The 17851-nt window shown below is 40.0% G+C and overlaps 1 long non-coding RNA gene across 1 annotated transcript in view; it reads right to left on the reverse strand.

Moving 5' to 3' along the window:
- Nucleotides 1-3439: 3439 nt before the first annotated feature.
- LOC106727824 overlaps nt 3440-17851 on the reverse strand; it is a 40722-nt gene continuing 26310 nt past the window's right edge. The window contains exon 3 of the long non-coding RNA XR_001364080.1: nt 3440-4074. This is a non-coding gene — a long non-coding RNA (uncharacterized LOC106727824). The remainder of the gene's footprint in view (nt 4075-17851) is intronic.

The raw sequence follows: 17851 nt of genomic DNA on the forward strand, positions 1-17851 counted from the left end.
TGGATTGAGAGCCATATGGATCCAGTGCTCCGTAGGTAACGCGCACTCTGCTGCCTCTTTCAAAATGTTATGATGATTTTCCTCTGTAGACATCCTGCCATTTCTTGTTGGAGAATTTTAGAATGTTCCCTTGTCTTTGATTTTATTAAATTTTGCCACAATATGTCCATACTGATTTATTTGTTATCTCTGGCACAATTTTGGTGTTTTTGATCTGAGTTCATGTATGTTTATCTGTATGTATGTGTTTGTGTGTGTAATTTCTGTGAAATTATGGGTCATACGTTCAAATAATTGGTTGAAACTGTCTTTCCCCTTATGTTTTTTTGGATTTCTTGTATACAGGTATAGACATTTTACCTTTATTTTCATATGTAAACTTTTCTTGTATTTATTCCACGTATTCATTTTTTCCTAATACATTCTAGAATTTCTCCGATTTTGAACTTATTTTTGTTGTTTATATCAATGATTCTTCTCTTTCTCTCTGTGCATATATCACATATCAATTTTCTTATGTGATACATTTACATGATTCACTTTTTTGACACTTTTCTGTGATTGCTACAAGGATTATGGGAAGTCTACTACTCACCAATTGTAATTCCACATCCACATTCTACCTCCTGCCTCTTTGAGTTTCTCTCCTCCTCTCCAGACCCACAGGAAGTCTAGGAATATTCCAGATCATTTTTTTTTAGCCATAGGCATTACTCTATAAACTTCTTCATCCATACCATTGGTCTGGCAAAACCCCATGTCTGCTTATGTTTCTCTCTTGCTTAAACCCTGTCAACAGCTCCTTATCACACACAAGATAAAATATATGCATGTCTGCATGGCTGTTTCCTTCATGGATGCTCTCCACTCTCCCCAGCATGCTCTAGCTTCTAACGATATTCAACCACTTGGAATTCCTTGAATAAGCATTGCCTTTGTTAATGTCTAGCACATTTTAATGTCCTCAGAAGTGTTTCTTTAATGACTAAATAGGGCTGTAGTTTAGTGTGTTAAAATATAAACAGTGAGATTTCAGTTTCTGCTAATGGTGGGTGGCTTGGTTAGACTAAGCCTGCTGCAGATAACAGCTATAAAATTGGTCCCATCCCCTAACTCCCTCAAAAACCCCAACTATTTGAAGTCACTCAGAGAATTGCCAAAATCAGACAAAAACTGGAGGAATGTCTACACTTGAACCACAAACTGAGACAGACCTACATGACAAGAAATGATAACAGAAGCCTGTCAGACTGAAAGGAAATTACACAATAGGTAGGAATTTGGATCTAAAGGGGAGGATAAAGATTACCAGAATTGTAAATATGTAGTCAAATATTTAAACATACATAAATGCATATACATTATTTACTAATTTCTTTAACACACACAGCAATAATTATAACATATTGAGGGATTTATAATGTGAACAGTTGTAACATATATAACAAGAATAGCACAAAGAACTATAGCAAGGTTTCTTTATTTTATGTGAAGTAGTACAATATTAACACTAAGTAGATTATGTTCACTTAAAGATGCATATTATAGTCTCTATCACAGCCACTTTAAAAATAATGCAACGCACTTAAATGCTAACTGAGGGATTGAAATTAAATACTAAAAAGGAATTGGATTTTCACAAAAGAAACCAGGAAATGAGGAACAAAGGAGCAAAATAACAGATAAAACCAAAAGAAAATGAATAGCAACATGGCAGAGCTAAATCAAACCATGTTAATAATTACATTAAATATAAATGACTAAACACGCCAATTAAAAGGCAAAGATTTTCAGGTTGATTAAAAAAGTAAGACCACTGCCCCCCGCACCCCCAATATAGTTTAGTTTTCAACAAAAATTATGAGACATGTGGAGAAACAGTAGAGTATGGCCCATACACAGAAAAAGAAAAATAAGCCATCAGTGGGAATGCCCCTGAGGAAGGCCAGAGGTAGGGTTTACAAGACAGATAACGTTCCCTTTATTATTGCTTCTATTTTGTAAGGTGAGTAGTGATGGAAGTTCCCTCTTTACTTCCAGGTTTTAACTGCTTTGATTTTTTTCTTCCTGAGTCTAGCTAAAAGTTTGTCAATTTTGTGATATTCTCAAAGGCTATGATTCTTTTGTTGATTTTCTTAATTGTTTTTTATATTTCCCATTTCTTTTATTTTCACTTAATATTTATTATTTCTTTCATAATAGATGAATTTCTTATCATTATAAAATGTTCTTCTTTACCTCTAAAAAAAAGTAAGACTCAACTATGTGTTTTCTATAAGAGAGATACTTTAATTACAAAGACACAAACAGTTGAAAGTTAGAGTTTGGGAAAAGGTATACCACGCAGACTCTATTAATAGGAAAGCTGGAATGGCTGTGTTATATGTTGGGGAAAAGCCACTCCTAGACAGCAAGTTTACCAAAGGCAAAGAGGACATTGAAAATGGTAAAAGTATCAGTGCATCAGGAAAACAGAAAAGTTATAAATATGTATGATTATAAAAACAGCTTCAAAATACATGACAGAAAAAATGACTGGCCAAAATAAAAACAGACACATCCACAGTTACTGTGGAAGGCTCCAACACCCGCTTTTCAGTATAACAATTAGATAAAAATAATGAATAAGGACATACAAGATGTGAATGACACCACCAAACATGCTGGGTAATTGACCCTATTAACCATGTTGATATCTATTTCTATATCTATATCTATATCTATATGAACTTTTTTTTAAAACAAGCATGGAACATTCACTAAGATAGACCATAGCCTGGAACCCTAATTTATTTTGTGTCTCAAAACATACATTTTCAAATATTGAAATCTTATAGAGTGTGTTTTTTCATCATAATGAAATTAGATTAGAAACATTAACAATTGATATCTTTTTTAAAAAGTAGAAAAGTCCCAAATATTTGGAAATTATAAAAAATGCATTTTATAAAACCTTTATAAGAATGGCAGATTTTTACAATTATTGAAACTGAGTAATGATAGGTGGAGATTCTTTATATTCTATTTATTTTGTATATGTATGATATTTTATATAATTAAAAGACAGGAGAACATATAAACAATGACAATCTCAGACTTTTTAACACCATTCAGTAATTAGATCATGAGAAAGGTATTCTCAAAATTAACACAAGGGAACTTTAATGGCCCTTTTAGCCCCTAAATTCCTTCTATGGGCCCAGGCATTTTTCTATTTTGTTTCAGGAAGCTGTTTTGTTTCTGGGGAGTTGAGGTAAAATTCTCAACAATAACAACAACAAAAAAAGCTAAGTTAATAACCTAAGGATGAACTATCCAAAATTATGTTGAGATATTCCAGAATAGGCCACATACACATTATATACAAATTCACCTGTATTTCACCCAATATTTAATAAAGCTAAGCTGACCCTTGGGAAAGTTCTGGAGTAAACTGTTTTATTACCCTTTTCCCATTTAACAGAGACTAGTATATGGTACAGAAATAAAAGCTTTGTGAATGGCTGTATCGAGAAGTATTGAATTTATCACCGTTGTTCAAGCCCTCTGGGTACTTCCTTTAATTATGGAAGTGAATTAGATTATACTGACTTCCTTGCTCCTCACAATTCATAATGATTACTGCCCAGTGTATAATTCTGTTACAGATGATGTCTAATTAAATATATCATTCCAGTTTGCAAATTTAAGAGTGTGTTTCATAGTTTTTGATTTCTAACTGTTTATCTTATGCTTCAGCCATGACCACTACTTGATACCTTATGACTAAGGACTAAATTGTAACTTACCTACCAATGACCCACCTGATATAAGACAGGCACGCCATACAGAAAAAAATAATAAATTAGCCTATAACAGAACCAGAAAAAAAAATCAATGGGTCATCATTTCTGAAACAAATTGTGAGTCATGCTCCTTCTTTGTGAACTTCCTCCTTCTCTCCGTGTCTCCTGTTTGCTTTGCCCTCAGCATCCCAGCTGATCAGGCTTCATAACCTAAACCTTCATTCCAGGAAATTCTGAGCATCTTTGGTCCTCCCTGTGTGGAGTTGAAGTAGTCTTCAATGAATTTCTGCTTTAAGGGGAAAAAAAAAGACTATTGAGGTGGGGAGCAATTTGAGCCTTACAACAAAAACAAAGGACGGTTCAGAGATTTCCCATCAACCCCTGTCTCCACATATGCATTGCCTCCCGCATTATCAGCATCACTGGTCAGAGTGGTACATTTTTCACTAAGGATGGACCTGCAGTGACACATCATAATCACTCAGTGTCCATCGTTTACCTTAGGGCTCCCTCTTGGTGGTGTACCTTCCATGGATTTGGACAAATGTGTAATGACGTGGACCCATCCATTACAGCACCGTACAGATTAGCCTCACTGCCCTAAAAATCCTCTGCTCTTCCTGCTCATCCTCCACCTCGCCCCACCCCGCCCCCGAAACCAATGACATTTTTCTGTTTCCATAGTTTTGCTTTTTTTTTCTTCTTCAGAATTGCCATCTAGTAGGAATCATATAGTATGCAGCCTTTTCAGATTGACTTCTTTCACTTACTAACCTGTATTAAATTTTCTCCATGTCTTCCTGGCTTTTAGCTCATTACTTTTTAGTGCTGAATAATATCCCATTATCTGGGTGGGTGGACCACAGTTTACTTATCCATTAGTTACCTCCAAATGTTGGCAATTATGAATAAAACAGCTATAAACTGAGTGTGCTGGTTTTTGCGTGGACAGCATTTTGTAATTCCTTTGGGTAAATACTAAGGAATGGTATCTCTGGATCGTCGGGTAAGGGTATGTTTCAGTGAATTTCTTTCCCCCAGGTCACATTTACTAGGAGGTGCCTTAGAGCTTTGCTATCCAAAGGGGAGTCCTCCAACCAACAGCCTGATCACGATGGAGGAGCTAGTTAAGAGATTTGGGATCCCGTGCCCCGACCCAGACCCACTCAGTCTAACTCTACATCTTAACCTGGTTCCCCAGGTGTTTCATGCCCCGTTGTCTGTTTCTTAAACTCGGCCCGTAGAGAATCACCCGTGTCCTTCAAGTTGACTTCCCTGCCCCTGTTGCACTGCAGGCACCCCGTTCCCCTCCGTAGTCCTCGTACACCCTACCCAACACCACAGCTCCCAGAGCCCCCGTTCACTTTCTGCTTCTGGGACACCTTATCAACATGGAGGTTAGCGGCGCTTCTGGTCAGAGGCAGAGGGGCACCGCTCGAGGTGGGGATCTCTGAGGGGTTAAGTCTTCATGCATCCCCACTGCCTCTGTAGGAGTTTGTCATCCCTTTTGCTTAAGGGGGTGGTGTTGAACCAACACTCTATAAATGCTGGGGTGTGGCTGAGGGTCCTCGCAGAGGGCGAAGGTCAAAGGCAGAGCGAAGGCTGGCTGGACTCCAGACCCCCAACCCTTCACGCGGGCAGCTCCTTCTGTGCATCTGAGACATCAGGGGCCCACTTTGCAAAATAGAGAAAAGCAGTTTTTGCTCCATAAAAGCAAAGCTTGACATATAACCAGAAGCCGTTAAGTTAATCCAGTTCTCCGGAAAGGTCACTCATTAACCCGTTATCACGTACTGCTTCCGGGAAATGCTCAGTTTATCAGATTAGTTACTCAGAGAGACCAGGGTGCTGAAAAGTTAGTCTGGAGAGTTAATTTTTAATGGGCAAAGCATGATAAGGCCGAGGCCACTTTAACATGGGTCAGGGAAATCGAACAATCGGAGAATATTTGTGTAAGGGCAACAAAAAGAGTGATTGAGGGGACGGTGTGTGTGCGCGCGCGTGTGCTCAGGGATGTAGATGTTCCATTACAGATTTTTAAAAACGAAATTCCTCTCGGAATCAATAAACAGTATCACGTAGTCCGTTCCTTTGAAAGAACCACAGCAGGGATCATTCTCCAGGCTTGCTGCTAGGAAAACACATAGTTTGCCAAGGTGACTGGTTTATTCTGATCTTACGGTCACTATGAATATTTCATTGGACCGTGTTCCCTCTTTTCTCTGGGGCTATAAAGCTCCCTGCCAAGTATCTGACCCACCTCGAGCGGCGAGAAGTCAATCATGGAGGATTGGCCAGGCTTCTCCTCAGTTCGCTTCCTATTGTTTCACGACCATTGTTTTCTTCTTGCTTCCTTGTCCTCCTTGGCCGGCTCTTAAACTGATGGTACCTGTCACCGTAGGTTTTCGTGTGCCTTCTGTTATCAGTACTTACCTCTAAAGATATGTCGCCACACAGAAAAAGGTGTCTGCGTCAGAGGACATATTCTATGAAGTTATTCTTTGTAGAGCCATGCTTTTGTTTTTAGTATGGAAGCGGATGTGTGAAGAAAAATCACATTGGTGTGGTTGAGAGGGGGGATGTTCTATCCTCTGTGAATGTGAGGCATGACTCATAATTGGGGGAGTTGTTTTAAAAGAGTGGTTTGGCCCAGCCAGTGTGGCTCAGTGGTTGACCTTTCACCTATGAACCAGGAGGTCAAGGTTCAACTCCCTGTCAGCATTTCAGGCTCCATCCCCAGTGGGAGGCATGCAGGAGGCAGCAGATCAATGATTCTCTCTCATCATTGATGTTTCTATCTCTATCTCCCTCTCTCTTCCTCTCTGAAATAAATGTTTTAAAAAAGACTGGTTTGTATTAGAGGTTGCAGCTTAAAGTCTTCTGACATCCCAAATCAGACATGAATTCTATTACACCAGTTGAATTGGAACTGTATATGTAGTCATAAATATTATTTATAACTTTAATTTTTTTTAGTTTAGAATATCATATTAATATATAAAATTATCTGTCACATGATGTGTGACCCAGCTTGACACCCTCCTCCCAGATATGAAAGCATCCAAGTAGGAACCTGTGTGGGGACGAGGAAGCAGGAAAGGGATGAGTAGTGTTCATTGTAGCTTCACAGTAATCCCGACCCAGACTCTAGGAAGCGGGTGGGGGGCTGCAGCCTGGTCCCAATATGAGTTCCTCGCCAACACTCATCTACTTTTAATAACTTCATGTTTTCTTCCTGTATCACAAGGCTCCAAATCAAATCTATGAACAGAACTAGGTCCAGCTTTTATGGCTCAGCACCCAGGAGGAAGAAAGGATGGAGTGATTATCTGGCATCCTGTAAGCTTCTAGACTAGCTCTGACCATGGAAGTATAACGTGAGCCACATGAGTGACCACAAAGGAAATTTTAGATTTTCTTGTAACCATCTTCCAAAAAAGTAAAAGAAGCAGGTGAAGTTCATTTTAATAATATACGTATTTTACCTAATCTGTCCAAAATATCTTCATTTCAACATGAAATCAATATAAAATCGTTACTTGGATGCTTATTTCACGGCCTTTTTATTGTACAAAGTCTTCAGCACCTGGCATGTCATCGTTATTGACACAGCTCAGCGCACCTTCCTCTGAAGTCCAAGTGCTCAGTACCCACGGGAAGCTGGGGGCCACCAGAATGGACAATGCAGTTCTAGACCATCATTCCATGCCCCGTGGTCAGTCCCACACCATCTAGCAGTCTTTCTTTTTCTCACCGCCATGTACCATTTCTTAGGGAGCTCCCCAATGCTGAAGGACCTTGCTTACCCATAATCCCAGCTTCAGCTTTCATTCTAACTCTGAATTAGATACGTGTGGACAAGCAACTCACATGCTCATGTTCAATCCCTTGGTCTCTTCCAACCAAACTCACGTCACCTGCCCTCCGCTTCTCTCCTCTGTGGGGACCACACCTTGGACTTCGCATTCAGATGAAACCGTTACGCCCTTGAGGTCTTCCACTTCCCAGGTGCTTCCCTCAGACTCTAGCCTCCCGTCTTTTCCACTTGGCCAGCCCCTCGTCTTTGCTCCTTGGCCACATTGGGGGCACAGCCCCTCAAATCCTGCACTTTCTCCGTTTAACCTCTCTTTTCTGCCCAGTCACACTGACTTACTGACTAACTGGCACCAGCACACAGAGCCAGGTCTGAGGGTGGTTTCAGGAACACGGGTCTTGCAGAACTCAGAATTGCCTCCAGTGATGCGATGCTCCCTCAGGAGGGGTGCTTAGTCTGTGCTCTTTGTTTCCTCTTTATTAATAGACGCCAAGGAGACCTGTGTCACAATATTTTACATCAAAGGTGCTCAGACACACCGACATGCTGGGAATAGCTCACCCTCATTTCCAGCTGCCTCGTGCCTCCATTCACGCTGGCTGGGGGATTCCATCAGCTCTGTGGTTTGGTGTCAGCATCTCCAGTCCCGCCTCCTCGCTTGAGCTCACATATTTCTTCTCTTACTTGAGTTCTCCAGATGTTGTTGCCTCTGCTTGCTCTTGGTGCATTTTCTCTCTTGCTAATGTCTTCACTATCAAGGAATTAACCTTTACAGCTCTATCCCCTCACCCCTGACCTTGTGCTTTGTTGCTGATTTCAGCTCCCTCTCTAGCAGGATGGGGTCTCCCTTGGGAAATCTTGCCTACTAATCTCTGTTGGGATTTCCTCAAAAGGCACACGGAATGGAAGTGTGATCTCCTCCATGCTCCTTAGCAGAGTTTCCTTGCTCATTCACAGTAAATCCTGAGGTGTCCTGTACACAAGGTGTGGGGCGGTCGGCAACCTTTGTCAACACCAAAAGCTTGTTCCTTTGGGCTGACACACATATACCATTGTTCTTTTACATGTGATTGATGAATAATTTTACACTCTGTGCTTGGAAACTATACACTATAGGGTGTACTATATCATCTATAAGTGGACATGACTTTTCTTTCCAAAAAAGATTGAGTATTAAGTTGGACATTTGATTTTTGTCATTGATTTAAAATAAATATTCTAAAATAAGATATGGAGTCTTATCTCAAAGAAAATGAATTTAAACAAAAGCAAGGACTATACCTTGCCTCGAAAAGCAACTGCTGGCCTGCTAAAAGCAGGGCTAGTTTGACCTTTGGCCCCTAAATGTTCCTGCAACTAGAAACAGTGTACCTGTCATCAGTGCCCATGCTTTGTGACTATTTAAATGGCAAAATATGAGAATGTGATGTGCCTGCTTCGCAATGCCCATTAAATTTTACTCTTCACATGTATGCACATGGAGGAAATGTCACCTGCAGGTAATCACAAGGATGCATTTTAGGAAAGAACTTAGGGCACTTGTCCTGGTCCTGATTAAGTCATGTTCATGGCGCTGGACCAACCGGTGACATTCACGTTAGGTCACTTCCCATATGTGTAGCGAGACAATGGAACCACAGACGAGGAAAGAGCAGAAATCCTTGTAGTCTTTTCACCTACAGTTTTAAAGGCAAAGAAAAAGTGGAATTCTCTAAAACTGTCACCGCCGAAACATCTGAGCTTAATTCTTGTTAGTAAAGGTCAAGCGAGGAAGACTAATCTTGTTGTCTAGACACTCAACTCTCTTTTTCCTGGGCATCTTTACTTCCCATTTTTGCCTGAGAGTCTCTTAAAGGGAAAATCATAGTTCAAAGTGACTATTTAGCGACACAAACACAATAGTCTCGAATACATCAGTGTCACGGTAATTGTGTTCAGAAGTGGAGATAAGCTGACCGCTACAAGGCATGCTCTGAATTCCTTCCCCCGAGTGGCATTAATACTCATAAAGCCCACACTCTTAATGACACAGTCACTGGTATTTATCTACAGGCACCATCGAAAGACAACCCTGTGGAATGGGAATATGAAGAGATGCATCACGAATAAAAATCGGAAACATAGTATTTTCTTAAACGTGTATGGGCATCAGCGATGTTCCATGAAAATGAAAACTCTCCATGTACACACTCAGTGTGCACAATGGGAACAGAGATCATTCCTTACTGATGACATTGACATGCTTTTTCCATTCTGCTGTCTTCACTAGCATTTTTTTTTTTTACTCTCCTAGGACTTTCCCAATCACTGGTTTAATTATTTGCAGAGGAACTTCTCGAAAGACCCTTCAGCTCTTCAAAGAAAACCATTCTAAGATTCTTTGAACCCTTCTCCTCAAAACCTGAGTCTTACTATTTCTAGCAATCTGGACTATAGCATCTTAATATATACCCAACCCTGATCAAAAGTTTGAAAGTTCAGGTTCTAGAATGAACTCTAGACCAGATCATATCTAGCCATGAGTACAAGATACAGTTAATTTAATTTAAGACTGTTTCTTTCCCAGCTCCACCCTCACCCCACCCCCCCAAAAAAAGAAAATTCTTACTAGAGAGTGCAAATGCTTGCCTTCATGAGTATATAAGAGATCATTATTTTTGGATTAATAGACACTTCTATACATACACAAACTACAGTGCACCAAGTGTACAGTGCAAACACAATGCACTTTTTTTAGTCATTATGAAACTTACTTTGTGTGTTCTGTTTTGAATTTAGTATTTTTAATTTTGTTTAATTTTGTACCAAAATGCTTTAAACATTTGCCAAAAATTCTCATATTGGAAGGTGTGAACCAAAGACACTGTGTAGAGAACCACTTATGAAAGTATTGCAATGCATGGCTTCAAAAAAATTTAAAAACAACACCTATAATATTGGGTCTGATCATAATATTAACTCCAATGATAATACATTTATTGCTTACTGTATAATGAGATATTGAAAAAACAGGAACCGAATTACTAGAATTCTAGTAATTGAAGATCACTTTTGCATGTTTATACCAACACATTGTATTTGTTTTTTATCCATGAAAGATTGTCAACAATGAACTATTGTAGTGAGCAATCTAGGCCAAAAATTTATTTTTGGCATGGTTCTCAGGTGAGAGTGTGTTGCACACTTTACATACAATCATGCTAGAATTATTTGTTTTGTGTCACATATTTTTAATAATTTTTAGAAGGTCAGTGACTGATGTTAGAAAAATGAGGAAATTGTTCTATGCATTGCTATTTTCTCTAAAGTGTTCTGTAAAATTCAACATTCTTTCTTGACTAATAAAAAACGAAACAAAATAATAGGATGTGAGTAAAACAACAACAAAACACTTTAATAACTCACATAAACCTTTGATTGGCTTATACATGTGTAGAGATTTTGCTTAGAGAATGTCAGAGAAAATGGCGCAGTAAAAAACTAAAAAGTTGATCCTTTCTAAAAAGCTGCAAAAATCCTGGCAAAACCTGTCAGAATCAATATCCTTGGAAATCTGGAATATAACCAATAGCTTTCAGCAAGCAGTGGAATGCTTAAATTAAAAATTAAAAAAAAGGTTGAATCTCAGTAAGAACACAGAGCGTTGTGGTGTTTTAATTTACCCTGGTCCCATTCCCTACTCACCACCCTGGCAGTGGCCTTGAAGATAACAGCCCACATTCCTGGTACAGATGCCAGTACTGAAGGGAGCAGAATGGACCTCATTTGCAAAGAACTGGAGTTGGTTATTTTTTTACTTGTATGGTCGTTCCCTGGAGAACTGGCTAAAAGAACAATGTTTGTCAAAAACATTTACAGGCAAGTGTATTATTTGCTGCTGCCTGGGACAGTGGATGAAAGTTGAGGTAAAAATAGACTAAGCAAAAAGCTTAGGAGGCAAGTCAGGGGAATGCGACGCTTTGGGGAATAGGGACTTTAAAAATCTCTGACATAGTCCTGGGGATCTACAAGGCCATTCGTAGGTCCAGAGCTTTGTACTTACTCTCTCAGGAGAGACCTGAGAATGCCGTAAACTCTTACCTCTGGCTGACCTTCAAGCTCTGGAAAGTGAAGGCGAAGGCCAGGTTAAACTGCCTCGCGGAGTGTGAAAGGCATGTCCTAATACACACACAGAGTGGATCTAAAAACACTGTCTAATCACTACATTCTTTTTTGACTAAAAAACAAAACAAAATAATAGGATGTGAGTGAAGCAACAACAAAAGCACTTTTATGTTGGTGACCACTAAGCTAACAGAAGAGAGACTTCAGTGGCCAAATAAGACAAACATACAGACTTTACAAATTTAGCTCAAATATCTAAACAAGCATCAACAACTACAGTAACTAGCAGAGAACAAACCCCGGGGAGGGGAGAGAACCCGATTTCCAGAGTTGCCACATTACAATATTTTAAATGTCCAGTTTTCACAAAAGCAGATGAGGCATCCAAAGAAACGAGAAAGAATGGCCAATACACAGGAAAAGAGCAATTAATAAAAACTGCTCTGATGAAGCCAGTAGTTGAACTTAATACATAAAGACTTTAAGTCACCTATTTTTTTTAATATATTTTATTGATTTTTTACAGAGAAGAAAGGAGAGGGATAGAGAGCTAGAAACATCGATGAGAGAGATCGATCAGCTGCCTCCTGCACGTCCCCCACTGGGGATGTGCCCGCAACCAAGGTACATGCCCTTGACCGGAATCGAACCTGGGACCCTTGAGTCCGCAGGCTGACGCTCTATCCACTGAGCCAAACCGGTTCGGCTAAGTCACCTATTTTAAATCTGTCAAATAGATAAAGGAAACCATGGCCAAAGAACTAACAGAGATCATAAGACTGATGTTTCACCAAATAGAGAATAGCAGTTAAATGACAGAAATGATAAAAAAGAACCAAATAGAGCTGTGGCCGGTGTTGCTCAATGGTAGAGCACTGTCCCACACACCAAAGGGTGGCAGGTTCATTTCCCAATCAAGGACACATACATGGATTACAAGTTCATTCCCGGCCCAGGTTGGGGTATGTGTAGGAGGCAACTAATTGATGTGTCTCTCTCACATAGACGTTTCTCTTCTCTTCTCTTTCTCTCTTCCAATTTCTCTAAAAATAAATGGAAAAAATATCCTCAGGCGAGGATTAACAATAACAAAAAGAACCAAATACAAATTCTGGAATCAAAAAGTACAATAATTAAAATTAAAAATTCACTAGAAGGTTTCAACAGCAGATTGAGATAGCAAATGAAAGAATCAAGAGCTTGAAGGTAAGTCAGTTGAGATTGTCTAATCTGGGTAATAGAAAGAAAAAAAGTAATGAAGAAAAATGAACAGAGCATAAGAGACCTGTGAGATACCATCAAGCATATAAGCACAGTTATAATGGGAGTCTCAGAAGAAGAGAGAAAGGGGGGCAGAATAGATATTTGAAGAAGTAATCATGGAAAACAAAGATATATACTCAAACTGTCAAAAACCCAAACAAAGAGAGAATCTTGAAAACAGCTGTGAGAAATTAAGCATATACTAACTGAAATAAAGAATAATTTACAGGTATTCAACAGTAGAGTAGAGGATTCTGAGAATCAAATAAACCAATTTGGAATATGAGGAAGCAAAAAACACCCAATCAGAAGAGCAAAAAGAAAGAAAAATCCAAAAATCTGAAGATAGTGTAAGGAGCCTCTGGGACAACTTCAAGCGTACCAACATTCGCAGTATAGGGGGTGCCAGAAGGAGAAAAGAGGGAGAGCAAGATACTGAAAACCTATGTGATGAAGTAATGACAGAAAACTTCCTCTACCTGGTAAAAGAAATAGACTTACATGTTCAGGAAGTACAGGGAGTCTCAAACAAGTGGAACCCAAAGAGGCTCACACCAAGACACATCATAATTAAAATGCCAAGGGTTAAGACAAAAGAGAGAATCTTAAAAGCAGCAAGAGAAAAGCAGTTAGTTACCTACAAGGGAGTGCCCATATGGCTGTCAGCTGATTTCTCAATTTGTGGTAAGTGAAAGAAGCCACAAATAACAAAGTATAAGACATAACAGGTCACATACTGTTAGATTTTGTTTATGTGAGAAACCCAGAATGAGCACATCCAGAGACAGGCAATTCCAAAGCAATGGGAAGTGGTTTCCAGGGTCCCAGAGGCGAAGGGAACTAGGAATGATGACTTACTGGGCATGTGGTTATTTTGAGAGAGGATGAAATTTATTTGGAATTAGATAGTGGGGATGGTTATACAATATTTTGAATGTACTATAAACCACTGAAGTGGTACACTTTAAAATGGTTCAAATGATGAATTTATATGAATTCTATCTCAATTAAAAAACACACACAACTATTCTGCTTAAAAGAATGACCTTGACCTGGCCAGTGTGGCTCAGTTGGGTGTGGTCCTGGGCACCAAAGGATGCCAGTTCAATTCCCAGTCAGGGCACATGCCGAGGTTGTGAGCTCCATCTTCAGATGGGACGTGCAGGAGGCAGCAGATCAATGCTCTGTTCTCACACTTGTGTTTCTCTTTTTCTTTCCCTTTGCCCTCCTCTCTAAGAAAATCAATAAAGATATCCCATATAATAAAGAGGTAATATGCAAATTGACCATCACTCCAACACACAAGATGGCCACCCCCATGTGGACACAAGATGGTCGCCACAAGATGGCCAGCAGGGGAGGACAGTTAGGGGGACCAGCCCTACAGGGGAGAGCAGTTGGAGGGTACCAGGCTGGCAAGGGAGGGAAGTTAGGGGTAACTGGGCCAGCAGGGGAGGACAGTTGGTAGCAACCAGGCCTTCTGGGGGGGAACAGTTAGGGACGACCAAGCCTGCAGGGGAGGGCAGTTGGGGGTGACCAGGCCGGCAGGGGAGGACAGTAGGGGCGACCAGGCCGGCAGGAGAGGACATTTAGGGGTGAGTAGGCTGGCAGGGGAGGGCAGTTAGGGGCAATCGGGCTGGCAGGGGAGCAGTTAGGCATTGATCTGGCTGGCCGGGTAGTGGTTAGGGAATGATCAGGCTGGCAGGCAGAAGCAGTTAGGGGCAATCAGGCAGGCAGGCAGGTGAGCGGTTGGGAGCCAGCAGTCCTGGATTGTGAGAGGGATGTCCAACTGCCTGACTGGGATCGGACCTAAACGGGCAGTCGGACATCCCTTGAGGGGTCGCAGATTGGAGAGGGTGCAGGCTGGGCTGAGGGACACCCATCCCCCCCATACATGAATTTTGTGCACCGGGCCTCTAGTTTAAAATAAATAAGAAGAACCACCCTTGCTTTAGGAGTTCCATCTTTTTTCTAGGTCTGAGGCCCCCACAGCCTCCTCTTCTGAGTAGTTTACATTTTCCTGCGAATAACTTTTGAGAAGCGAACTGCTCATCCAAACATTGTTCAGCTAAAATTCAAGGAAGTAAGAGTCTCATGTTTTGCTTTGCGTCAGCTTGGAGGTATGTTGTGACGATGAAATAACTTTGAATATTCCTGCGAAAATGACTGTAAACCAATGGCCTGGTTGTTGATTAGGTGCAGGGGAATAATAAACTACTACATTTGGACCCTGAAAGCGGCTCTTGGTGATAGTTGCCAGACTCGCTAGTCATGTACCATGGCTCCTCAAGGTTTCTCTCTTTTAGTGAAAGATGTTTTCCATCCTCTGATGAAAGCGCTGCACCTGACAAAGGCCTGTGTGCCTGGGCCTCGTCCCGAACACCTCCCTTTCTGCAATGTGGGTGGGACCCTGTCATCCTCTAAGCTACGCTCAAAAGCTACATTCAGGTCCATGGTCATCTGAGCTTCAGCCAACAGATACCGTCCGCAGGGAGCACCGGAGTGGAGTGCTCGGAGCAACTCACCCTGGATGACTTCCAGGTGAGCAGAGCTCATGCTCGCTGAGCCGACTCTGTTTAGCTCGCTCCTGATGGCACAGATGCCTGTTTGCCTTTCCTTTCTCATGTCCATGTGTCTATCTTCTTTCTCTCTCATAGGCCAAAACATTCTGCAGATTTCTTTTCCATAGTGAGACACGATCGTCACTATTTGAAGTAGAATTCTATTACTGCTGTAGATTCATAATATATTTTTCTCAATACTCAGAAAAAGTAATGATGATAAAAATTAGTGTAAAAGATTCTAGTCACCATATATCTAAATTTCTCTCTTTACACCAAATGGCCACAGTGGTTTATTTTTACTCCACTTGCCATCCTCTCAAATGCTTGAGTATTGTAGCTCCCACAGAGAAATTGATTGAGCCATCAAGAAACAGGTTATATTTTATAAAAGTTTGAACTTGACCTTACTATTTTATTACCAAGAAAAATATGATGTAAATGTAAATTCCTTTTAAAAAATTATTTTATAAAGAGAAATAACTGTTTGATTTAAAATTCAATTTATATTGTAGCAATAAAAATAACAAAGTTAAATGTCATATGGATATGTAGGGATAGCATGGAGTCTTAAGTAATTAATGAACTGTTTGGGAAATAAATAGCCTTTTTAGATTAAATATCCTCTTTTGGAACTAGTTCAATATTATCTTTTAATACCTGAAACGGAGGGGTCCCAGAATATTGCTGAAAATATCTGGGGACTAGACTTCTGCTCAATATTAAAGAGTCAGTAATAAAAACATATTCTTTTTAAAAATTCTCTGTATATGTTTTTTTTCAATATTTAAAGGAACTGCATTGCATACTTATTTCTAATATTCTATACATACTACTCCAGTTATAGTAGTAGTACAGTTAACAGTTACGTGTAAATTCAAAAAGATCTCTATATGCTATTCTAAATCAGATTCTACTGTCTCTTCATTAAATACCTCACTCCCAACTACTTACATGTAAATTACCTTTATTGTCTTTTGTCTGAATTTCTCAGTTTCTCTGTGCTTATGGTCTTGGTAGCTTGGGACCATCATGATAGTGAAATTACCTCCATGAAGGGGAGATAGTGTGATTGCCTACTTGTGAGTGGATTTTCCCTTGCTTTTGATGATCAATTTTGTTAGCCAAGACATTAGAGAAGTATTTTACAGCAGTAAAAAAGTATGTGCAAATATTCTCTTTCATCAACGTATTTGTAAACTTTCTCAATTCCTTTGATAATGTTACTTACTTCCACTGATAAAAATCTATTGTTTGTAATTGACTGAACTAAAACTTTTTTTTCAGCTTCTATGTATAATTTTTTTACTTGTCGATTACAGTTGACATTCAATATATTTTACATTTATTTCAGGTTTATAGGATAGTGGTTATTTGTAATTGAAGTCAGTGTGTGGTTGACAACTTTATTTTCTAAGCACCCCTATAGTATTAAAAGTGATTTCTAAGGGTTTTATTTTTATAGTAAGTTAGCTTAGTCACTAGACTGTGAACTACTTAAGAATGTTTTAGACATCTTCATAATCTCTAGATTGCCCACAGTCGGCAGTCAACATTTGCTGAACAGAAGGTACACATTTTATAATCACTACACACTATATGCTTGGCATAAATGGACTTTCATATGTTAGAACCACTTAAAATTGCATTCAAAACAAGGCTCTCTCTTTGCGTCACAAAGAGTTAGGCAGCTTGCTTTTTAAAGATTATCTTAATGACGCCATTCTGCCATGTCCCCGCTGAGCCCTGACATCCATGTTCCAGCCTGCTCATTGCCTGCCCGGCCTCCCTGGAGGACAGGGGAATTCTGTCAAGTCTGGCGCACACTGTAAACACACTCCTGTTTATCCCAGCTAATGAGAAGCAGGCGTTCTGGAAATGTGGCTCGGAGGAAATCTTCAGAAAATAGAACTCTCTAGATGGATTGGAAAGATAACGTTCAGTAACATGTAAGCCAAACATAGTACCAAGCGGAAGAGAAAGCAAATCAGATAGAAAATGCGCTTGGATGTGTCAGCGTGGGCTTTGGACTGAGATTTCTGCATGTCTGCAGTCATTGTCCCTTCTCCTTCCCTGGCAGTTAGTTTTATGGTCGCCTTGCCCTCACCGCCTGCCCCAAGTTTGCTCTCCAGCTGGGAATCCCATCTGGTCTTGTTATCTGTCCCTGGGATCAGCCGGCTGTCTCTTCCTCTCTCTCTTCTGTTTTAAGGTGTCTAATAGTTTATAGTCTTTAATCTATGGCTCTTCCTGTAGACAGTTTCGAATAGCTTCTGTGGCTGCTTCAGATCCTTTCATCTGAAAAGCACTACCTTTTGACAGTCCTC

This window comes from Myotis brandtii, unplaced genomic scaffold (genome assembly GCF_000412655.1).
Source record: "Myotis brandtii unplaced genomic scaffold, ASM41265v1 scaffold484, whole genome shotgun sequence".
In the NCBI taxonomy this organism is placed as follows: domain Eukaryota; kingdom Metazoa; phylum Chordata; class Mammalia; order Chiroptera; family Vespertilionidae; genus Myotis; species Myotis brandtii.